Here is a 6352-nt window from a genome sequence, read left to right on the forward strand (position 1 = left end):
TTGTTACCTAAAAGTTTGATAATAGGTCAATTCACACTAAAATCAAAAATGACAGCACCCTATTGAAACCAGCGGACGAAATTTTGCCATGTTGTACGTTAGTAAGACGGAGATAACGCATGCGGGTACGACGTCCTCTTAAGAATCTTTTCTTATTTTATATTATATTGATCAACGTACGTATAATATATAGACTCATAATAAATATATCATAGTGATAGGCTTCGGCATTTCCCTCACTTTTATAACCACATAATTATTTATTTTAACCAATCTGGTTTTTATAATATAATATTGATTGTGTATCAATATATTGTGTAAATACTATTGAAAGAACTTCCTATATATAGTAAAAATAATAATGCCACTTTCGGCTTGTGCGAACATTATGCAGTCAATAAGAAGTCGATATTTTTTTGGCTATCTGGGATATACGATTAAGGTATCGGAATAAATTATTGTTAACTCCCGTTAGGTGCATAATATATTATATATTCAAATTATGTCTACGCTTTTTCCACGTCCCTTCCATACTCTGTGTTATCACCGGTTTACTATTATTTACCACTAAGGTTGGTATCAATTTATTAGTTTTGTTATATATATCGTCGTTAGGTTTCAAGGCGCATTTTACCTACTTCGTGTGGCTTGTATCTATGGTATCACACAATGAACCAGTGGCTGGCGAATAAACTCTGTATCTTTATTTGGAGCTTAAAACCAGACGTGTGATGAGTTTGTTCGCCGAGACGACGAGCAGAACGGGATGAGATTTTTTTTACGTTTTATCATTTACTATTTACAAAACACCTTGAAGGATTTAAAAATGGTACACTGTAAATAATAATAAAAAAATCGTAAGCTGTGAGCCTGAGAATCATAAAATAAACGATGGCCTCGGGGTTACTAATAAAAACACACAAAACGACACAAAATAATGTAAAAGAGTTTTGTTTTTAAACTATACTGTCGCATGTTCTTTTAATGACATAATATATGCGACAAAAAAAATATATATAATAATAATAAAGGTATACAGGGTGATTCATTAAACATGCTCAGCCACAGTTTTTTTATTTAAGTATTTTTAAAAACATCTGCTTAATAATGTACAGTAAAAAAATATTGGTAAAGAAAAAAGTCACTTTGTATAGTATGTAGTTGTTAGTAAGTACGTCATTGAGTACCTAGGTCAGTAAAATAGATGTGTTCAATTTTAATTCAATAATAAAAGGTATACAATGAAATTGATTTTTGATTCGTGTGATGTGTATACAAAAAAATTCACGATTTGAAAATTTAAAATTCGTACGCTCATAGAAAAATGTATGTGCTTCACGCTCATTTTTACTTAAATTCTTGTGAGGAAAATGTATAAAAAACCCTGTATTACATTTTAAACCATATATTATATTAAATAGTTTATTGAAAATAAATTTTAGTGAATTTAACAAATTTTGTTACTCTAGTATCTGCGAATTTTCACGATTTTGGCAAATTTTGCAAAATTTAAAAAACAAACGATAGGTAATAAAAAAAAATGTCATAAATATTTAACATTTTTTAATTGCTCTTCGAAAAATGTATAAGGAACGCCTTTAAATAGTCAAGCTTTATTATTTTACAAACAAAAATATTCTCATCATATATAAGAAAAAAAAACAAAAAAAGGCTTTTAATTTCTCAAAAAGAATATAAATTATTTTAAAATGTTGTAATTTCCAGAAAATACTAATATAAATATTTGATGAACATTTTAAGTGTCTAAGTTTATTCGTTTTTGATTTAAAACAAAATGGTTTTATCAGAAATTGGTTTTTCTATAATATTCTTGTTGTTTTTAAATTGTTATGTTGTTTTCTTAATTATTTTGAAAAGTCCTGAAAATTTCCTTCTTTGACCCCTTTTAGCACAAACAAGATTCAATTTGCTACCAGAAACCTCCCTCGAAGTTGATAATCGTAGCATTTTTCTTTTATAAAAAGGGTTTTTTGGCACAAAACACAAACACTGCACAACATAGTAAAACCAATTCATTCATTGCTGTGTTCAAAATCTAAAAGCCATTTGTTTCACCACGGGACACTCCTTTTATGTTTTAAAAAAAAGTGTTTGAAAATATAATCTATAAATAGGTATACTTAACATTTTTAAAAATCATAATTTGAATAAGTTCATTACTGGCGATAAAAATGGTGTTGAGCGTATTTGATAAATTATCCTGTGTACAGGGTGATTCACTAAGCGTAAAACACTCATTATCTCAAAGTGTATTAATGTTTTTGAAAATATTTTTTTACATAGTTTCAAGTTGTTAAAAAAACATCGTTTTTAAGTTATTTACTTTTTTGAATGGCAGCATAGAGTTTTAATTTAATCTTTCAAAGTGGAATATTTTTCTAATTATTTTGATACATAAAAATCTAATTTAGGACCAGTAGTTTATGAGTTATAAGTATTTAAAGTTTAGACAAGCGGAGTAGTGAACAAACATTTTGCGGGGTAACCCCATACTACTCCACTCCACCCATCAAAACTTTAAATACTTATAACTCATAAACTACTCACAATAAATTAGATTTTTATGAATCAAAATATACTTAGAAAAATATTCTGCTTTGGAATATAAAATTAAAACTATATGCTGTCATTCAAAAAAGTAAAAACTTAAAAAATTATAAGGATAAAAAATATTTAAAAATATAATCTTTGAATAAAAACATAGTTTTTTTAACAACTTGAAACTAAGAAACAAAAATATTTTCTTATACTCTAAATACTTTTTGAGATAATGGGTGTTTTATGCTTAATGAATCACACTGTATATACCTATAATTAGCTGATCCCGCGCACTTTGTTGTTCGTAAAAATTACAACTCTTAAAACAAATATGATTGTTCAACTCCTTTTGGGCTTAACTCGTTGCAGTAAGTACAACTCAGCCACCTTTGTAGGCAATGTGCGAAAACTCGATGTGATGCATGCTTGTACCTGATCTGCCCGATAGCCAATGGCAACCAATAAAATAATAAATATTAAATAACCAATAGCAAACTATATATAAACTAAAATTTCCATCGTAAATCTCAAAATTCCTGTTTGAATCTAAACCTTCCTCTTGAATCACTCTATCAATGAAAAAAATCCGCATAAAAATCCGTTGCGTAGTTTTAAAGATCTAAGCATACAGACAGACAGTGGGACTTTGTTTTATACTAAGTTAAGATTACACTTATTCGTAATAATGTGAATATGTATTTTACTATTGTAATGTGTTTAGGTTATCGTTAAAGTTATGTATTTAACATTATGACATTAGAAACTCTTTGTTAATTTATATAATAGATACATACATAATGTATAACTTATAGTTTATACACTGATTTTTTTTTTTATTAGTTAACACACTTTATTTCAAAAAGTATTAAAATATTTTTTTGCATACTATTAGTATTGCTTTATGAAGAACAACACATTAAATTTATTTAAGATTTTTACTTTTTTGAATGACAATATACATTTTAAATTTAATATTCTAAGACAGAATTTATGCCTGAAAATATCAAAATAAAATTGCTAAAATGTCGTTAATTATCTATATAGGTATTTAAACTAAAGCTGACTGAAGTTGTTCAATCCCCGTTTCACGACGCCACTACACTCATCTACTCGTAAACTTTAAATACTTTACACTAATTAATAATTACTCGTACGGAATTTAAACTTTATAAAACAAAACTCCTGGAAAAATATCTGTTATGGAATATGAAATTCAAAATATGCATAATCATTCAAAAGAATGTGCCTAGGTACTAAAAAAAAAAAATCACCTTTAAAATGGTAGAAAATAATTGAATTAAAGTCAATACCTCTCTAGATAATGAGTTATCACTGTTAAAAAGAATAAACCTGTTTTCACGCTACTATCTTTAAATGAGTGGTCAGGGCCAAGAGGGGCCATGGCCCTAGGCCACAAGACTTGACATTTTTAGAGACCTCTTATTTTGCACCATACATTTACAATATTTTAATCATTAATTATTGAATATTCTGTGTAAAAGAAAATACGTTTAATACATTTAATCCTTAATACAATAAATTACAATGTTAAATTAAAAAAAATATATGTATTCTTGATTTCGGTTTTGGGATTTAATATTATAATGATCAGTGCAATGCAATTATTATGTTTGCTTCAGTAAAAGCTAGAAAAAAAATGTTAATATTGAATACAATATTGTACTTTCATATGAGTTGTATTTAATGTTTTATAAAAATAAAAATACAATTATAGACAATGTTTTTTAAACTTCATATTTAGGCCTCTAAAAAAATTAACCCGGGTGCTTTAATAATCTTAATCTGGGCTTGGTGCTGCAGTAGACTATCGTCGGCGACCTTATGCTGCGTATTGATTGCTTATTGCGGAGCACTCGAGACATGCATATATAAGAGACGTTCTTGTACACGCCAACTAAGCGGCGTGTAGTGGTCTGGTAGATTTTAACATTCTTGAGGGATCTATCTTGTCCAATCGGTAGTTAAAAATATAACTGCAATGCGATAAACCAAGAGAACAAAAAAAAAAAATGATGCTATGTCGACGTCGCGTAATGTTTGTAAATGTCGAATTCAGACTCCCCGGAGAGTGCACGTGTAAACCATTACTTGTTCGAAACCTTTCTATTGGTCGGCTATTTATGTGGTCACAATCAATTGTAGTTTGACGTCCACTTAAAACAAAATAAAGCGATAATAGTATTTCCAATAGTTAGCAAATTTCTATACCGATAGAAATCCAAATATTAACTGTTCAAATTACAAAGATACAATGATCCAGGTGTTTTTAATGTGTAGGTACTTGGTAGGTATCTAGTTTAAAACATTTTTTTTAGTCCTCAAATTACCATTGGCTTTTAAGTTCAATTGTACTTGATAAGTACTTCGAAATACCAATCACTTAGTAATAGCTTTGAATAAGTTGTAGTTGGAATTTCCCAACTTTCGAAAAGGTGCTAAAATCACGAAACAGCTGTGTTTAGTCGACAAACGACCGCCATTTCCTAAACTTTCACTAAATCATCGTTCCAATATTACTTAAATAAAACGTCACATATATATACATACATATTTTATCGATAATACTTGTTTTTGTAATGGTACATCCATTTGTTGTGTTGACGGAATTATTATTATATGTTTCTCGTAAAACACTGTTTGTCAAGAAAGAAATATATTGAGGTTTTACAGCTAAAAACGGTATACTATTCAGTATTTATTATAGTCATATTTTAAATCGTATAAAATCCATTATCGTTTGTGTAATTAGTGAAATAGTCATTGTCATCGATTGTGTCGTATAGGAATATAATTTAATCAAACACACCTATTTTACTCTATTTTTGTTGACAAACTATATGATAATTATCTAAATTATACAGGCATAATTAGACTAATACATTTCCTTTAACTTTTTGAATGTTTTACATATTTTATTTAAGTTAATCAAAATGTGAACAAGCAAAAAAAATGCAATTTAAATGACATGTTTAAGATTTTATGAGATTATTTTTGGATTTTAGATGAAGAGCTTCCTTTTTTAATTAATTAAACTTCGTCAACACAGTTAACATTAAACAAAACCCTCAGCATTTCGCTTAAAAATATTTTGTGACAGAATTTTCTATCAAATTATATAAAATATTACTTTATTACGTATTTACCTAGGCAAGTATAGGATTAAGTATACCACCATTCAGTATATATTGACTATATCATACCCCTGACCTCTCTCTCTCTCTCTCTCACTCTCTCTCTCTCTATCTAAGCATACCTCATCGTTAGGTACCTATTTGCGTGTCTTGGTTAGCTGATCTACTATTTTATATATGGATCAGTAAGTCAGTAAGTAACATAATAATATATTATAATCTAATGGTGAGGCACAAACTCTGGTCTCTGACACTTGGCAGGAGTCTGGCTTGATGCTTTTATAATTTATATATTACTTTTAGACATAGGTGCAACTAGGGGGATGCTCCAGCACCCCCAAACTTTAATTTAGCACCCCCAGTTTAAAAACATCACAAATTGAAAAATTATATCGAAAAAATAGTTATTTTTTTGCTTTACGTAATGTTTTTTTATATTTGTCATTTTTAGAAGAAACACAAATTATTGTTTGTAATGATTATAGTTACCTATATCAAATATTAGATATTTAACATCGACAATTATATCATTGCAGTCATTTAATTATAATAAATTCTTTATTCAGCACTAATTTTGATATCATTTAAAAATTTAAAATTAAAAATTGTTTATTTATTTTTACTTTAATTACTAAACAAAA

General features: G+C 28.0%; 1 protein-coding gene across 3 annotated transcripts in view; it reads left to right on the forward strand.

Moving 5' to 3' along the window:
• The window catches only part of LOC100160518 (cyclic nucleotide-gated cation channel beta-1-like), a 147921-nt gene that overhangs the window by 45561 nt on the left and 96008 nt on the right, over nucleotides 1–6352 (forward strand). The window lies entirely within an intron of this gene.

Source organism: Acyrthosiphon pisum, chromosome A3, assembly GCF_005508785.2.
Source record: "Acyrthosiphon pisum isolate AL4f chromosome A3, pea_aphid_22Mar2018_4r6ur, whole genome shotgun sequence".
NCBI lineage: Eukaryota > Metazoa > Arthropoda > Insecta > Hemiptera > Aphididae > Acyrthosiphon > Acyrthosiphon pisum.